The sequence below is a fragment of the Trichechus manatus genome, unplaced genomic scaffold, assembly GCF_000243295.1.
Source record: "Trichechus manatus latirostris isolate Lorelei unplaced genomic scaffold, TriManLat1.0 scaffold00055, whole genome shotgun sequence".
Lineage (NCBI taxonomy): Eukaryota > Metazoa > Chordata > Mammalia > Sirenia > Trichechidae > Trichechus > Trichechus manatus.
In genome coordinates this window covers 10,540,900-10,556,819 of record NW_004443991.1, presented here as the reverse complement: position 1 = coordinate 10,556,819, position 15,920 = coordinate 10,540,900, and the positions used below count along the sequence as shown (strand labels likewise).

Genomic DNA, 15,920 nt, shown 5'->3' with positions numbered 1-15,920 from the left:
TTACCTCATCATATCACAGCAAAAGTCTTCAATCGACTCCAAGTACAAAATCCAAAAATTCCTCTTCATCTGTGAAACCTAGAATACAAGTTATCTGCTTTCAAAGTACAATGGTGGAACAGGCACAAGCTAGACATTTCCATTACAAATGGGAGAAACCAGGGGAAAAGAAGGGATAACAGCCACCAAGCAAGTCAGCAGAACATATTACATTAGCCTTCAAGGCTTGAAAATAATCCTCTGTTCTCTGAGACCATTTACACAATGGCCCTACCCTCCAGACTCTGAGTGTTGGCCACACTCTCTGGCCACACTCTCAAGATTCCGGGTGGGGGCTCCTCGGCCCTGGGCTTCAGCTCCATCTTCCAGGCTCATTAGAATGGCAACTCTGCTCCCTCAGCTTTAGGCAGCCCCATTCTCCTAGTTCATCTGAGTGGCAACTCCAGCCTTAGAAACTCCAGAAGCTGTGGTTCCCACTTTGAAACCCCAAAGGTTGTGGCCATACCCTTTGAGACTGAGGCAGCTTGGCTTCCTGTATTCTTGTCTCCTGAGCTTCTGCTTCCTGAGTTTCTTGGCCTTTTGGCCCTTTGGGCCTCACTGCCCATGTCTGCCCTGCTGGGGCAAGTGTTCCAAAGCTCTTTAGCTCCACCCATAAGTGCCTAGATGCACCTCCCTCCACCAGGAAGCCTCCGGCGAAAAGACACTCAGCTCTATTGCTCCATGGGTCGGCAAGCCTAGCTCCACCAATAAGCACCCAGAGGCACTCCACTCCGCCAGGAAGCCTCCTGTGAAAAGGCACTCAGCTCTTTTCCTCCATGGGTCGGCTCCAGTGCCTACTTGCACTAGTCTCCTGGTTTTGCTGCTGCCCTTTCTCTGCTGCTTCCGGTCCTCTATCCATTCACAGTTTCAAAACCGTGTCCATATTTTAAGTATCTCTTACAGCAGCACCCCACCTCCAGTACTAAATTCTCTCTTAGTTATCTAGTGCCGCTGTAACAGAAATACCACAAGTAGATGGCTGTAACAAAGAGAAATGTATTCTCTCACAGTCTAGTAGGCTAGAAGTTTGAATTCAAGGCGCCAGCTCCAGGGGGAAGGCTTTCTCTCTGTGTCAGCTCTGGAGGAAGGTCCTGTCATCAATCTTCACCTGGACTAGGAGCACCTCAGCACAGGAACCTCGGGTCCAAAGGATGTGCTCTGCTCCTGGCATTGCTTTCTTAGTGGTATGAGCCCCCCCACCCCCCTCACTTCTCCTTCCCTTTATCTCTTGGAAGATAAAAGGTGATGTAGGTCACATCCCAGGGAAACTCCCTTTACACTAGCTCAGGGATGTGACCTGGGTAAGGGTGTTACATCCCACCCTAATCCTTAACATAACCCAGCCTTGCCTCATTAACCACAGGTAGTGATTAGAATTTACAACACATACGAAAATTACATCAATCACAAAATGGAGGATAACCACACAATACTGGGAATCATGGCCTAACCAAGTTGACACATATTTTGGGGGGACACAATTCAATCCACGACATTCCCAAAGTAAATTTCACTCGCTGAATTATGTTCCCTCCCTTAGCCAGATTATACGTGTTGCTAGTTGGTGCAAACAGTTAAGTGCTTGACTATTAACTAAAAGGTTAGTAGTTCCAATCCATCCAGAGGTACCTAGGAAGAAAGGCCTGGTGATCCACTTCCAAAAAGTCACAGCTATTGAAAACCCTATACAGTGCAGTTCTACTCTGAAACTCATGGGGTTTTTTGGTTTAGGCCAATTATAGCCTATTTTCTGTTAGAATTAGTTTAAAAGTGAAAGATAAACTGACTGCTTTGGAAGGCAATAGACACAGCAAACTCATCAGGATGGGGTAAAGCCTATCTAAAAATCTAACATCACTTTCCCCACTCTACACCATGAAAAGTAAGTAGTTCAGTTCAAAATAATTTAGGCAGCATCAGCAATCATAATAATGCCAGATGCCCCCCACCCCAAGAGGAGGAGAATATACTCAAAGGCAAAGAGTAGCTGCATTTACTTTACTCTGAGACATTTGTTCAATTAATTAGAACTTGTGGAGACCTCAAAAAGTATATACACTGCTGTTTTCTTCTGAATTAGTCACTTTCTACACCCATTACAAAACACAATCACTTGAGACACTTTTAAAAACTGAACATATCTAGACCCTAACCTAAACCAATTAAATCAGAAGCTAGGGGTTGGTTGAAGGCAACCAGTTCTAAAGGCTCTCCCAGGTGATTCAAAGGTACAGATAAGCTAAGCGCCAGTATGGATATGCAACAACTGAAGTGATACAAATTAAGCTTTAAAAACTGATAGTGCTTGTAGCTGATGAGCTCAGATGATTAACCAAAAAAACCAAACTAAACTCATTGCTGTTGAGTCAATGCTGGTCACAGTGACTCTATAGGACAGAGTAGAACTGCTCCCATAGGGTTTCCCAGGATCGGCTGGTGGATTTGAACTGCCGACATTTTGGTTAGCAGCCAAACACTTAATCACTGCGCCACCAGGACCCCAGATGATTAAAGCGGGGGGTTAAAATGTTCATAGGTAATATCTAATTAGACCAGTTGGACTTATTCTCTTTTATGGCAACACCGTGTCTCTAGCCTCCCATGCATCTCACCAGTTAACGGTACAAGCATGAATGGGTCTGTATTTAAAAAAAAAAAAAAAAAGTTAGAAAGTCTCAATACATGCAATGCAGAGCTGTCTCTACATTGACAAGGCAGCAAGGATAAGAATCTATACGGAGTGCATGTCAGCCATGCTCTATATCCTCCCCACATTTTACAGTAAGAAACATGTTTTGCAACACAGCTAGCTACTAAGGATACATTCTGTGGCTTCAGGAGGCTGTTGTTGTTAGTTGCCATTCAGTCAATTCACAACCATGGTGACCTCAGGTGTGCAAAACTGCTCCAAAGGGTTTTCAGGGTTGTGACCTTTCAAAAGCAGATCACCAGGCCTTACTTCTGAGGAGCCTCTGGCTGGGTCTGAACCCCAACCTTTCAGTTAGCAGTCTAGCGCTGAACCATTTGCACCGCCCAGGGACTCCACTGCAGGAGGAGGGTGGCAGATTTCTGTGTGCCCAGTAGGCCGTACCCAGAAATATGCCATGGTCACTATTAAAGTGATGGAACACATTAGCCACTAAATAGTGTGTTTACAGAAAGAGAAAAAAAAAAAATGAATCCCATGCCTCAAAGTTAATTATGGTCTTTAACATATTAATCACACTAATAAGCAGTGAGAATGGGGGGTAGAGGGGACAGGTCATTGTAGGGAAAATATACTCTTGCTGGGGCTGTCCAATCTATATGAAGTGGTTTTTTTTTTTTTTTTTTTTTTGTAACATCATTCCACAATGCTGCTCAAAGTCATGTACATAACTAAACTAAATTAGGGACTACTATTCTCTCCCCATTCTCTGGAATCTTTGTCCCCATATTAGCAGTTGGTCCTTTTATGTAGAAATAAGTTGGGGGTTATATATTCAAAGACCTTGTACAGTTATCAAATGAACAGGTGTAGAAGTTGTTTTTACTTTGTTTAGGTTTGTTTCCTCCTCATTAGCAATTAATTTGCATTTCAGCTTCTTTTTGTGAAAAGGAGTTGTTAAGGGTTATAGCTATTGAGAACTTTAACTGACAAAACACATGTCCTCGGCCCTGCAAACTCTGTACAAAGAGACCCAAATCTTATCAGGAGGAAAAAAAAAAAAAAAAAATGCTTAACTACCCCAGAAACTGCAGGCTTCCCAGAGCTCAGATCAAACATTTAAAAAGTAAACACTTCACAGTTATAAAGAAATTAAAACACTTTTTTTCTCATAGGAAAGACCAGGGAGGTAAAAATGCTATTTTGGTACAGTTTCATATTTAAAATTTTTCTAGACAGAAAAACTCAGATAGTCCAGAAAGATGCTTTCCCCAGGTACTAACACGTTATACAAGTTTCTAGTCCCTCACCCTTCCGAGTTCTCATTTTACTTTAATACTGAAAAACAAGTTCTAAAGGCCAGTTTCCAGAGCAAAACTGTAAATGAACAACATGCCTGGACCGACGAAATGCAATATTAAGTATAAAAAGATGCCAACTATCAGTGATTGCCAACTATTTTATACTTGTGGCATCTACTTTTGTTGGCTTCAATTTCAAAATGCCTCCTAATGTTTTGTGAATTTTATTAATTATATCAGAACACTCACCCGACTGAGTCTGTTAAACTAGATTCAGAAATACATTAACAAACCCTAAAAACTGAAGTTATCTCATATAAAAATAGTGTATACAGGAAATAGATGAGAAAAAAATAATTTGTCTCAACCTCTTTCTTTACTGAGAGGCTTCAAGTGACTAATTTTACATTTTAACTTCTGAGTTGTGAAATATTTCACAGCCATACTTCATTTTATCGTGCTTCGTTTTACTGGGCTTCACAGACACTGCGTTTTTTACAAATTGAAGGTTTGTGGCAACCCTTCATGAAGCAAGTCTATCGGTGCCATTTTTCCAAAAGCGTGTGCTCACTTTGTGTCTCTGTGTCACATTTTGGTAATTTTCACAGTATTTCAAACTTTTTCATTATTATTATATCTGTTACGGTGATCTGTGATTCATGATCTTCAGTGTTGCTACCGTAATTGTTTTGGGGCACCATGAACCATGCCAATAGAAGACTTATCAATTAATGTTGTGTGTGTTCTGACTGCTCCACCGACCAGCTGTTCCCCTGTCTCTCTCCCTCTCCTCGGGCCTCCCTATTCCCTGAGACATGACCATATTGAAACTAGACCAATTAATAACCCTTCAATGGTCTATAAGTGTTCGAGTGAAGGGAAGACTTGAATGTCTCTTACTTTAAATCAAAAGCTAGAAATGATTAGGCTTACTGAGGGAGGATGTTGAAAGCCAAGACAGACTGAAAGCTAGGCCTCTTGAGCCGTACAGTTAGCCAAGGTGTGAATGCAAAGGAAAAGTTCTTGAAGGAAATTAAAAGTGCTACTCCAGTGAACACATGAATGATAAGAAAGAAAAACACCTTTATTGCTGATATGGAGAAAGTTTTAGTGGTCTGGATAGAAGATTAAGCCAGTCACAACATTCCCTTAAACCAAAAGCTAATCCAGAGCAAGGCCCTAATCCTATTCAATCCTATGAAATCTGAGAGAAATGAGCAGGCTGCAGAAGAAAAGTTTGAAGCTAGCAGAAGTTGGTTCATGAGGTTTAAGGAAAGAAGCCGTCTCCATAACACGAAAGTGCAAGGTGAAGCAGCAAGTGCCGATGTAGAAGCTGCAGAAAAGTTATCCAGAAGATCTAGCTAAGATAATTGATTAAGGTGGCTAAACTAAACAACAGATTTTTAATGCAGACGAAACAGCCTTATATTGGAAGAAGATGCCATCTAGGACTTTCACAGCTAGAGAAGAGAAGCTAATGCCTGACTTCAAAACTTCAAAGGACAGGTGTACTCTCTTGTTAGGGACTAATGCAGCTGGTGACTTTAAGTTGAAGCCAACGCTCATTTATCATTAGGAAAATCTTAGGGCCCTTAAGAATTATGCTAAACCTACTCTGCCTGTGCTCTATTAATGGAACAACAAAGCCTAAGTGACAGTGCATCTGTTTACACAACATGGTTTACTGAATATTTTAAGGCCACTGATGAGACCTACTGCTCAGGAAAAAAAAGGTATCTTCCAAAATATTACTGCTCATTGACAATGCACTTGGTCACCCAAAGAGCTCTGTTGGAAATGTACAAGGAGATTAATGTTGTTTCCATGCTTGCTAACACAATATCCATTCTGCAGGCCATGCATGCATCAAGGAGTAATTTCATCTTTCAAGTCTTACCATTTAAGAAATACATGTTGTAAGGCTATAGCTGCCATAGATAGTGATTCCTCTGATGGATCTGGGCAAAGTAAATTGAAAACCTTCTGGAAAGGATTCACTATTCTAGATGCCATTAAGAACATTTGTGATTCATGGGAGGAGATCAAAATGTTAACATTAACAGGTGTTTGAAAGAAGTTGGTTCCAACCCTCATGGATGACTTTGAGGAGTTGAAGACTTCAGTGGAGGAAGTAACTGCAGATGTGGTAGAAACAGCAAGAGAACTAGAATTAAAAGTGGAGCCTGAAGATGTGCCTGAATTGCTGCAATCTCATGATAAAATTTTAACTGATGAGAAGCTGCTTCTTATGGACAAGCAAAAAAAGAGGTTTCTTGAGATGGAATCTACTGCTGGTGAAGATGCTGTGAACACCACTGAAGTGACAACAAAAGGATTTAAAACATCACATAAACTTAGTTGATAAAGGAGCAGCAAGGTTTGAGAGGTTTGACTCCAATTTTGAAACAAGTTCTACTGTGGGTAAAATGCTAGCAAGCAGCATCACACGCTACAGAGAAATCTTTCGTGAAAGGAAGAATCAAATCAGTGTAGCAAACTTCACTGCTGTCTTATTTTAAGGAATCGCCACAGCCACTCCAACCTTCAGCAACCACCACTCTGATCAGTCAACAGCCATCAACATCAGGGCAAGACCCTCCCACCAGCAAAAAGATTACGACTTGCTGACGGCTCAGATGATGGTTAGCATTTTTTAGCAATAAAGTATTTTTTAAGTAAGCTATGTATACTGTATTTTAGGCATAAAGCTACTGCACACTTAATAGGCTACAGTATAGTGCCAACATAATTTTTATATGCCCTGAGGAAACCAAAACAAAATTACCGTTACTCATTTTATTGCGGTAGCCTGGAACCAAACTCACAGTTATCTCTGAGATATGGCTTTCTTTGTGAAGAAACTGGGTATGTTTTATTTCATTCCAATATAAGAAAAAAGAGGAAACAAACACCTGTTAAATACACTTTATATGTACGTGAGCACAATTTTCATTTATAATCAGCAACTGTTTAATTCAATATCTTTACCCATTAGCAAATGTATGCAAAAACATGTAGTTCTTTACATCTTTCTGCAATGTTCAAAATTTTTTAATCATTTATATTTCTAATATAATATTTTAAAAAATATGGATCCCTCCAGCCAAATATTTATATATGACCATGATTTAAGTCGTGACAGTCTACTGACTGCACTGGGTACCACTTCCTTATAGACTAGTTTATACCCTATCTTTAAAGAAAAAAACTGTTATTTTTGCTTATTAAAAAAAAAAGATGTAATCAGACTCTAGATGTTACAAAATGATAGGCATTCCCCAGTGTTACAGTATCCCTATTGTTTATTCCTATAATGAGAAAAAATTCATTTAAAATATACTCAGTATCAAGATAGGCATTATAAGTAAAAAAAAAAAAGGCAACTTTTTCAGATACCAAAGAACAATTCACTTAAGGAAAAACTCTTGTTAAAAAAGATATCTTCATGCTTTCTTTTTCACAACAAATTAGAACAATTGCACATTCTTGTTATACATTATTTCTTAAATTATTTAAGAGGTGTCCTCTTCAAAATAAGCCATACTTATACTGCTAGCAATAGTAAAATACAGTCTTTTTCTAAAAGAAAAAAAAATTAAACCTTTTTACAGAAAATTTGAAGACAGTAAATAATAGTCAATTAAAACAATAAGTATCCATCTTGAAACACATTATTTTTCTTCAACGATCATGTATTAGATGGTAATCAAATTCAGTGAGTTTACTATGGGTCAAAATTGTTGCTTACAGCATTTATCAACATTTTCTCCTCAAATTCTAATCGCTATTACCATTGATAGGTACATGAAAACCAATCAAGCTTCTAAACAAACAATTACAACAATCTCAGGACTTTAATTATTAGTGTTAATCTCTTCCATACAGACACAAAAGCCTTATCCTGCATTTGGGAAACAGCCAGAAACCAAATTCTACTGTCTAGCACCATCAAAACAAAATACACTAATCAGACAGGTATTACATTGGATTCCAGAACTTTCACTGGAATAATCTCATTTAATTGTTAAAGTAAACATATATGATAGGGTGGCAGCCACCTTCCAAGACGGTCCCTAATGATTTCCACCTCCTGATCTTCCACACTGAATACCAATAGGATATTGTGGAAATGACACAATAAGCATTCTGAGGATAGGTCTTAGTAGACATAAAGGGCATCGTGGCTTCCATCTAGGTCTCTCTTGGATTGCTTGCTCTAGAGGATGCCACCAGCCGCGATACAATGAGAAGACTCAAACAGCCCTATGGAAAGGTCCACATGGCAAGGATATCTCATGAGGCTTCAGCCAGGCACAATCTTGCCAGACATGTCAGTGAGCCACCTTGGAAGAGATTCTCCAGCCCCAGTCAAGCGTCACATGACTTAAGCTCAAGCTGACATTCTGACTGCAACCTCATGAGACACTTGGAGTTAGAATCAGCTAAGCTACTCCCAAATTCCTGACCCTCAGAAACAGTGAGAAAACAAAATGTTTATTGGTTTAACCTAGTTATTTGTTACACTTCAAGAGATAATACAGACTGATATTACTATTGTATTCATTTTATAAAAGAGCCTGTGACTGCTTAAGACTAAATATCTCTGGTAAAAAGAATATTTTTTGTCACTCATCCTAGCTCTCTTTGTTACTATTTGGCCATTTCCCCAGAAAGTATAACCTGTATGTTAGTATTTCAGATTTTCCAATCATCCATACAGAACATGTTTCATCTAGATTTTAAATACATTAACATCGCTTAAACTTGAATATTTTTAATTCTCTACAGAAACTACAAATAAAAGTATTATTGACTGCAACATTATGTACTCCATTTTACCAATGATCATGTCTCAGCTAATAAACATATTCCAAATTTGTAATACAACTATAAGTTATTCGTAAGTAAGTGAAAATCTCCTTTATGCATAACCTGTCTTTGTAGCTTAAGAAATGAGGCTGAGAAAACAGCAATAAAGTTAGTTTTAAGTTATCTAAATGCATAGTTGTACATGGTAGCTAAAAAGAACTTACTATATGTCAGACCCAATTCTAAATGCTTTATCTTTATTCATTTAATCCTACAACAATCCTGAGATAGGTTCTAGCACTATCCCCATTTTACAGACATACGGAGTTACAGAAAGGTTAAGAAACTTTTCCTAAGCTCACACTGATAGTCAATGGTAAAGTAATGGCTTCTAATCCTACGCTTTTAACCAAGAGTCTATATCATAATCCATAATTTGTTTCATAAAGCAATATGGGTAGTAGAAAGACTCTCTATTTTTAAATCAGTATATTTGAGTTTAAAGCATAATTCTACCACCTCTATCAGCATGATTTAACTATTCTAAATTTGTTTTTCTAATATGTAAAATGGGAATAAAAATAGTTTGCATTTTAAATTCTATGAACATTAAACGAAAAACATGACTAAAAAACATCCTGTATATTGCCCAATATTTACTTATGTTTTATATTTTCCCATAGGTGGATTTATGGTAAAGCCTATAAAGCTTAAGGTTCAGGGCCCTTTAATTACACAAGCCCCTTCTAAGACACTGCACTTAATTTTGTATTCATAATTTTGTGTTCCATTTCTTAAAGAGGGCCTCCAAATTTTATGGACTTCAGAACCCACAAAACCTGGATCTACCCCCATGTTCTTCCCATTAATTGTTTCAACATTAAAACAAAATTAGTGCATTACAGTTCTAAGGAAGAGAGAGTAAAGACACTCCATCTTGTCTGTCCCACTAAACATAGCTATAAAACATGGCCAGAATGCACGAAGCAGGTATTTAAGTAGTAGGGAAACAGGTAAAGAACGAAATTTGAACTACCACTTTTTCCATTCTCATATGTACCAGGCTTCATACATTTTTCTGGTGACAGGAAGCAATATTAAAAACGGAGCCCAGAGGCAGCGCCAAGATGGCGGAGTAGTCAGCTGCTTCCGGTGGACCCTCTTACGACAAAGACCCCAAACGCAAGTGATTCGATTATATATGGCATTCTGGGAGCCCCAAACATCAAAGGCAGAATTGAGGAACTGGACTGAGTGGCAGGGGGAGGGAGAGACAGTTCAGAAGCAGCAAGGAGTTGCCATACTTGACCTAGCGAGAATCTGAGCCCTTCAGGCCTGAGCAGCTCGTGGTGAACGGTGAGGCAGGCAAGCAGCCGTGCTCAGGGAGGCGCATTTTCCACACCATGAGAAACCCAGCACCGGAGAGTCTACACAGCCATCCAGAACCAGTGAGAAGCAACCCTCATTAAAGGATAAGTAATTGGGTACAGCCTACCACACAGATCAAAAACGACCCCTTAGGAAAAAACTTCTCTCCCATTTACCTACCCACTCACTGCTCCACTCTGGGTCCTGGACCGACATCAGCAACTGCCGAGTTCCCTGGGCCAGAAGAAGGATCCGTCACCCACCCGGAGCCATTCTGGCCATGGAGAGTGAACAAATTAACCCTCAGGGGAAAAAAAACACTGTCAGCTCCCCTAAGCCAGGAACCCAGGTTAGGCACAGTTCTTTGCCTAGGCACAGGCATAAGGGATCCACGGACTTTGAGTGCCTTTCCCCCTGCATAGACTTCTGTGGGCCCATCTCAACAGCGTAAGCCCTCACTATCGCAGTACAAGAGGGTATACACCAGAACTCTAACTACAACTGTTTCAGCTGTGAAGTGGCAGGTTCTTGACATTTGACACTGCTCTGCCCATTAAGCAGGGTCTTCACCTACCCACATCAGCAGCCTGAGGACTGGTGGCTCCACCCACGCCATCTACCCACTTGTGGGAGGGGCACATGAATAAGAGGTGCCCCCGAGTCCTTACAACCAACAGCATTAGGTGCTCACAGACTGGCTGCAAAACCCACCCACCTACATGCTCTAGAAAACATGGACACGCCTTCCTCCTGGATACTTGGGCAGATGTCAGCCCCTTGCCTTCCTCAGAGTGTGTCCCCCTGCTGCAGCCAGATGCCTGTGCCTACACCAATCACCCATGCCTGTCTAGGACTGTAAGTCAGAGCCTACACCACACACTTGGTGCCTAAATGCCTTGACACCTGGGCCAAATCCATACAGGAGGAGTGGGCAGACTCCTGAGCTCACATACCTAGTAACAGATCTAACCACCTGGCAAAGGACACAACAGCTTCAAAGGTGCCAATAATCAAAGTACCTCACACGAACAGCCAATTTGGGCATACCAAAAAAAGAAGCTAGGACACAGTAAGCAAACATGAAATAAACAAAAATGATAACTTATTCATGTCTCGGAGACAAGAGTCAATATCACATCACATAAAGAGGCAATCCATGATGGCTTCAGCAAGCTCCCAAAATAAAGAATCTAGAAATTTTCCAGAGGAGGAAAATTTCTTGGAATTACCGGAGGCAGAATACAAAAGATTAATATACAGAACTCTTCAGGAAATTAAGCAAAAAGCACACCATGCAAAAGAGGAAATTAAAAAGATTAGAGAAGAGCATAATGACAAATTTAACACACTGCAAGAATCCACAGAGAGACAGCAATCAGAAATGCAGAAGATTAACAATAAAATTTCAGAATTAGACAACTCAACAGAAAGTCATAGGAGCAGAACTGAGGCAACGGAAGTCAGAATTAGTGAGACTGAAGATAAAGCACTTGACACCAACTTATTTGGGGAAAAATCAGAGAAAAGGATTTAAAAAGATGAAAAAACCCTAAGAATTATGTGGGACTCTATCAACGGAAATAACTTACAAGTGACTGGAGTAACAGAATGGGAGGATAACAGAAAATACAGAGAGAACTGTTGAAGATTTGTTGGCAGAAAACTTCCCTGATATTGTAAAAGATGACAAGATATCCATCAAAGATGCTCATTCAACCCCACATAAGGTGGATCCCAAAAGAAAGTCAAACTTGCCAAAACCAAAGATAAAGAGAGAATTTTAAGAGCGGCTAGGGATAAACGAAAAGTTATCTACAAAGGAGAGTCAATAAGAATAAGCTCGACTACTCAGCAGAACCCATGCAGGCAAGAAGGCAATGGGATGACATATATAAAGCCTTGAAGGAAAAAAACTGCCAGCCAAGAATTATATATCCAGCAAAACTGTCTCTCAAATATGATGGTGAAATTAGGGCATTTCTACACAAACAGAAGCTTCGGGAATTTGCAAAAACCAAACCAAAATCACAAGAAATACTAAAGGGAATCCTCTAGTTAGAAAATCAGTAACATCAGATAACAACTCAAGAGTAGAATACAAGACAGAGCAACCAGATATCAACACAGATACAGAAGTCACAAAAGTAAATTAAAGCTAAAATACTGAAACCAGGGAAACAGATGTCAATATGTAAAAGATGACAACACTAAAAAAAGAGGGACTAAAAAATGTACACATGGATTTTTCATATGGAGAGGAAGTCAAGGCAATATAGAGAAATGAAAGACTGGTATAAACATAAAAAAGAAAGTGTAAATATTAAGGTAACCACAAAGGAAACTAACAATCCTACACATCAAATTAAAAAACTAGAAAAATATAAACACTCAGCAAACACAAAATCAACAACAATGAAAAAGATGAAAAGAAAATAAAACGACTCACGACAGAAAACTAAGTGGAACAAAGAAACTGTGAATAAAACACACAAAAAAGACATCAAAACGATGGCACTAAACTCATACCTATCAATCATTACGCTGAATGTAAATGGACTAAATGCACCAATGAAGAGACACAAACTGACAGACTGGATAAAAAAACACGATCTGTCTATACACTGCCTACAAGAGAAACACCTTATACAACACAAATGAACAAAAACTCAAAGGATGGAAAAAAATATATCAAGCAAACAACACTCAAAAAAGAGCAGGAGTGGCAATACTAATCTCTGACAAAACAGACTTTAAAGTAAAATCCACCACAAAGGATAAGGAAGGACACTATATAATGATTAAAGGGTCAATATTCTGGGAGAACATAACTACAATAAATATTTATGCACCCAACAACAGGCCTCCAAAATACATAAAACAAACTCTGACAGCACTGAAGAGAGATACATAGCTCCACAATAGTAGTAGGAGACTTCAACACACCACTTTTGGTGATGGACAGAACATCCAGAAAAAAGCTCAACAAAGACACGGAAGACCTAAATGCTACCATCAACCAACTTGATTTAAAAGACCTATACCAAACACTCCACCCAACAACAGCCAAGTATTTCCCTTCCAATGCACATGGAATATTCTCCAGAATAGACCACATATTAGGCCATAAAGCAGCCTTAATAAACTCGGAAGAATCTTTTCAGACCATAAAGCCATAAAAGTAGAAATCAACAAAACAAAAACCAAGGGAAAAAACTCAAACACATGGAAACTGAACAACACCTTGCTCAAAAACTACTGGGTTATAAAAGAAATTAAGGAAGGAATAAAGAAATTCATAGGCTCAAACAAGAATGAAAACACATCCCACAAGAACCTTTGGGACACAGCAAAAGCAGTGCTCAGAGGTCAGTTGATAGCAATAAACGCACACATCCAAAAACAGAAAAGGGCCATTATCAAAACATTAACCTTACAACTGGAAAAAGTAGCAAGAGAGCAACAAAAGAAGCCCTCAGTTGCCAGAAAAAAGGAAATAATAAGAAGTAGAGCAGAATTAAATGAAATAGAGAACAGAAAAACAATTGAAAGAGTTAACAAGATCAAAAGATGGTTCTTTGAAAAGAACAACAAAATTGATAAACCATTGGCCAAACTGACAAAACAAAAACAGGTGAGGAAGCAGATAACCCATATAAGAAATGAGATCGGTAATATCACGATGGACTCAACTGAAATTAAAAGAATCATAACAGAATACGTTGAAAAACTGTACTCTAACAAATTTGAAAACCTAGAGGAAATGGACAAATTTCTAGAAACTCATTACCTACCTAAACTAGCACAAAAGAGATAGAACAAGTAAATAAACGCATAACAAAAGAAGAGATTGAAAAGGTAACTAAAAAACTCCCAACAAAAAAAAGTCCTGACCCAGATGGCTTGAATGGAGAATTCTACCAAACTTTCAGAGAAAGTAAACACCACTATTACTAAAGATATTTCACAGCATAGAAAAGGATGGAATACTCCCAAACTCATTCTATGAAGCCTGCACAACCCTGATACCAAAACCAGGTAAAGACACCACAAAAAAGAAAATTACAGACCAATATCCCTTATGAATGTTGACGCAAAACTCCTCAACAAAATTCTAGCCAACAGAATTCAGCAACATACCAAAAAAATAATTCACCATGATCAAGTGGGACTTATATCACTATGCAGGGATAGTTCAACATTAGAAAAACAATTAATGTAATCCATCAAATAATTAAAACAAAAGACAAGAACCACATGATCTTATCAATTGATGCAGAAAAGGCATTTGGCAAAGTCCAACACCCATTCATGAAAAAACTCTCAACAAAATAGGAATAGAAGGGAAATTCCTCAACATAATTAAGGGCATTTTATACAAAAGTCAACAGCCAACATCATCCTAAATGGAGAAACTTTGAAAGCATTCCCCTTGAGAATGGGAACCAGACAAGGATGCCCATTATCACCACTCTTATTCAACACTGTGCTGGAGGTACTAGCCAGGGCAATTAGGCTAGAAAAAGAAATAAAAGGCATCCAAATTGGTAGGGAAGAAGTCAAAGTATCTCTATTTGCAGATGATACGATCTTATACACAGAAAACCCCAGAGAATCAACACGAAAACTACTGGAACTAACAGAAGATTTCAGCAAAGTTTCAGGATACAAGATAAACATACACAAATCAGTTGGATTCCTTTACACCAACAAAGAGAACCTCAGAGAGGAAATCATCAAATCAATACCATTTACAATAGCCACCAAGAAGATAAAATACTTAGAAATAAATCTAACCAGAGACATAAAAGATCTGTACAATGAAAACTACAAGACACTACTACAAGAAACCAAGAGACCTCCATAAATGAAAAAACATACCTTGCTCATGGATAGGCAGACTGAACATTGTGAAAATGTCAATTCTACCCAAAGCATTCTACAGATACAATGCATTCCCGATCCAAATTCCAATGGCATTTTTTAATGAGATGGCGATAAGAATCACCAACTTCATATCAAATAAGTAAAGCATTACTCAAGAAGAAGAACAAAGTGGGAGGCCTTACACTACCTGATTTTAGGACCTATTATACCACCACGGTAGTCAAAACATCCTAGTACCGGTATAACAACAGATACATAGACCAATGGAACAAAACTGAGAATCCAGGCATAAGTTCATCCACCTTTGAGCAGCTGATATTTAACAAAGGCCCAAAGTCCATCCACTGGGGAAAAGGACAGTCTCTTTAACAAATGGTGCTGGCATAACTGGATATCCATCTGCAGAAAACTGAAACAAGGTCCATACCTCACACCATGCACAAAAAATAACTCAAAATGGATCAAAGACTTAAATATAAAATCAAAAACAATAAAGATCATGGAAGAAAAAATAGGGACAATGCTAGGAGCCCTAATACATGTCATAAAAAGAATATGAACCATAAGTAACAATGCACAAGCACCAGAACAGAGACTAGATAAATGGGAGCTCGTAAAAATCAAACACTTATGATAGGGAACACAAAGTAGAGTAAGGATATTGTTGATGTGTTGTGAGATTGTCTACCATTGTCATAGGGCAACATTTGTAGTAACTGTTAAATAGGAGACTATTTTGTCCTGTAAGCCTTCATCTTAAGTGAGAATAACAGCATAATTAGAAGAGCGTAGTCAGTGTCACTTAAATGTGTATGTAAAAAAAATTTTTGAAATGGCGTATCTTTGGCTATGTGTGTTTTCACCAAAAAAAA

General features: G+C 38.7%; 1 protein-coding gene across 10 annotated transcripts in view; it reads right to left on the bottom strand.

Moving 5' to 3' along the window:
• BBX (BBX high mobility group box domain containing) overlaps window positions 1-15,920 on the bottom strand; it is a 348,585-nt gene that overhangs the window by 230,002 nt on the left and 102,663 nt on the right. The window contains exon 1 of one of the 10 annotated variants that reach the window (XM_023732887.1): window positions 5-33. The exons of the other annotated variants lie outside the window; for them this stretch is intronic. The gene's annotated coding sequence lies outside the window, so the exon portion shown is untranslated. Of the gene's footprint in view, window positions 1-4; window positions 34-15,920 lie in introns of those variants that run through there. 10 annotated transcript variants of the gene reach the window in all.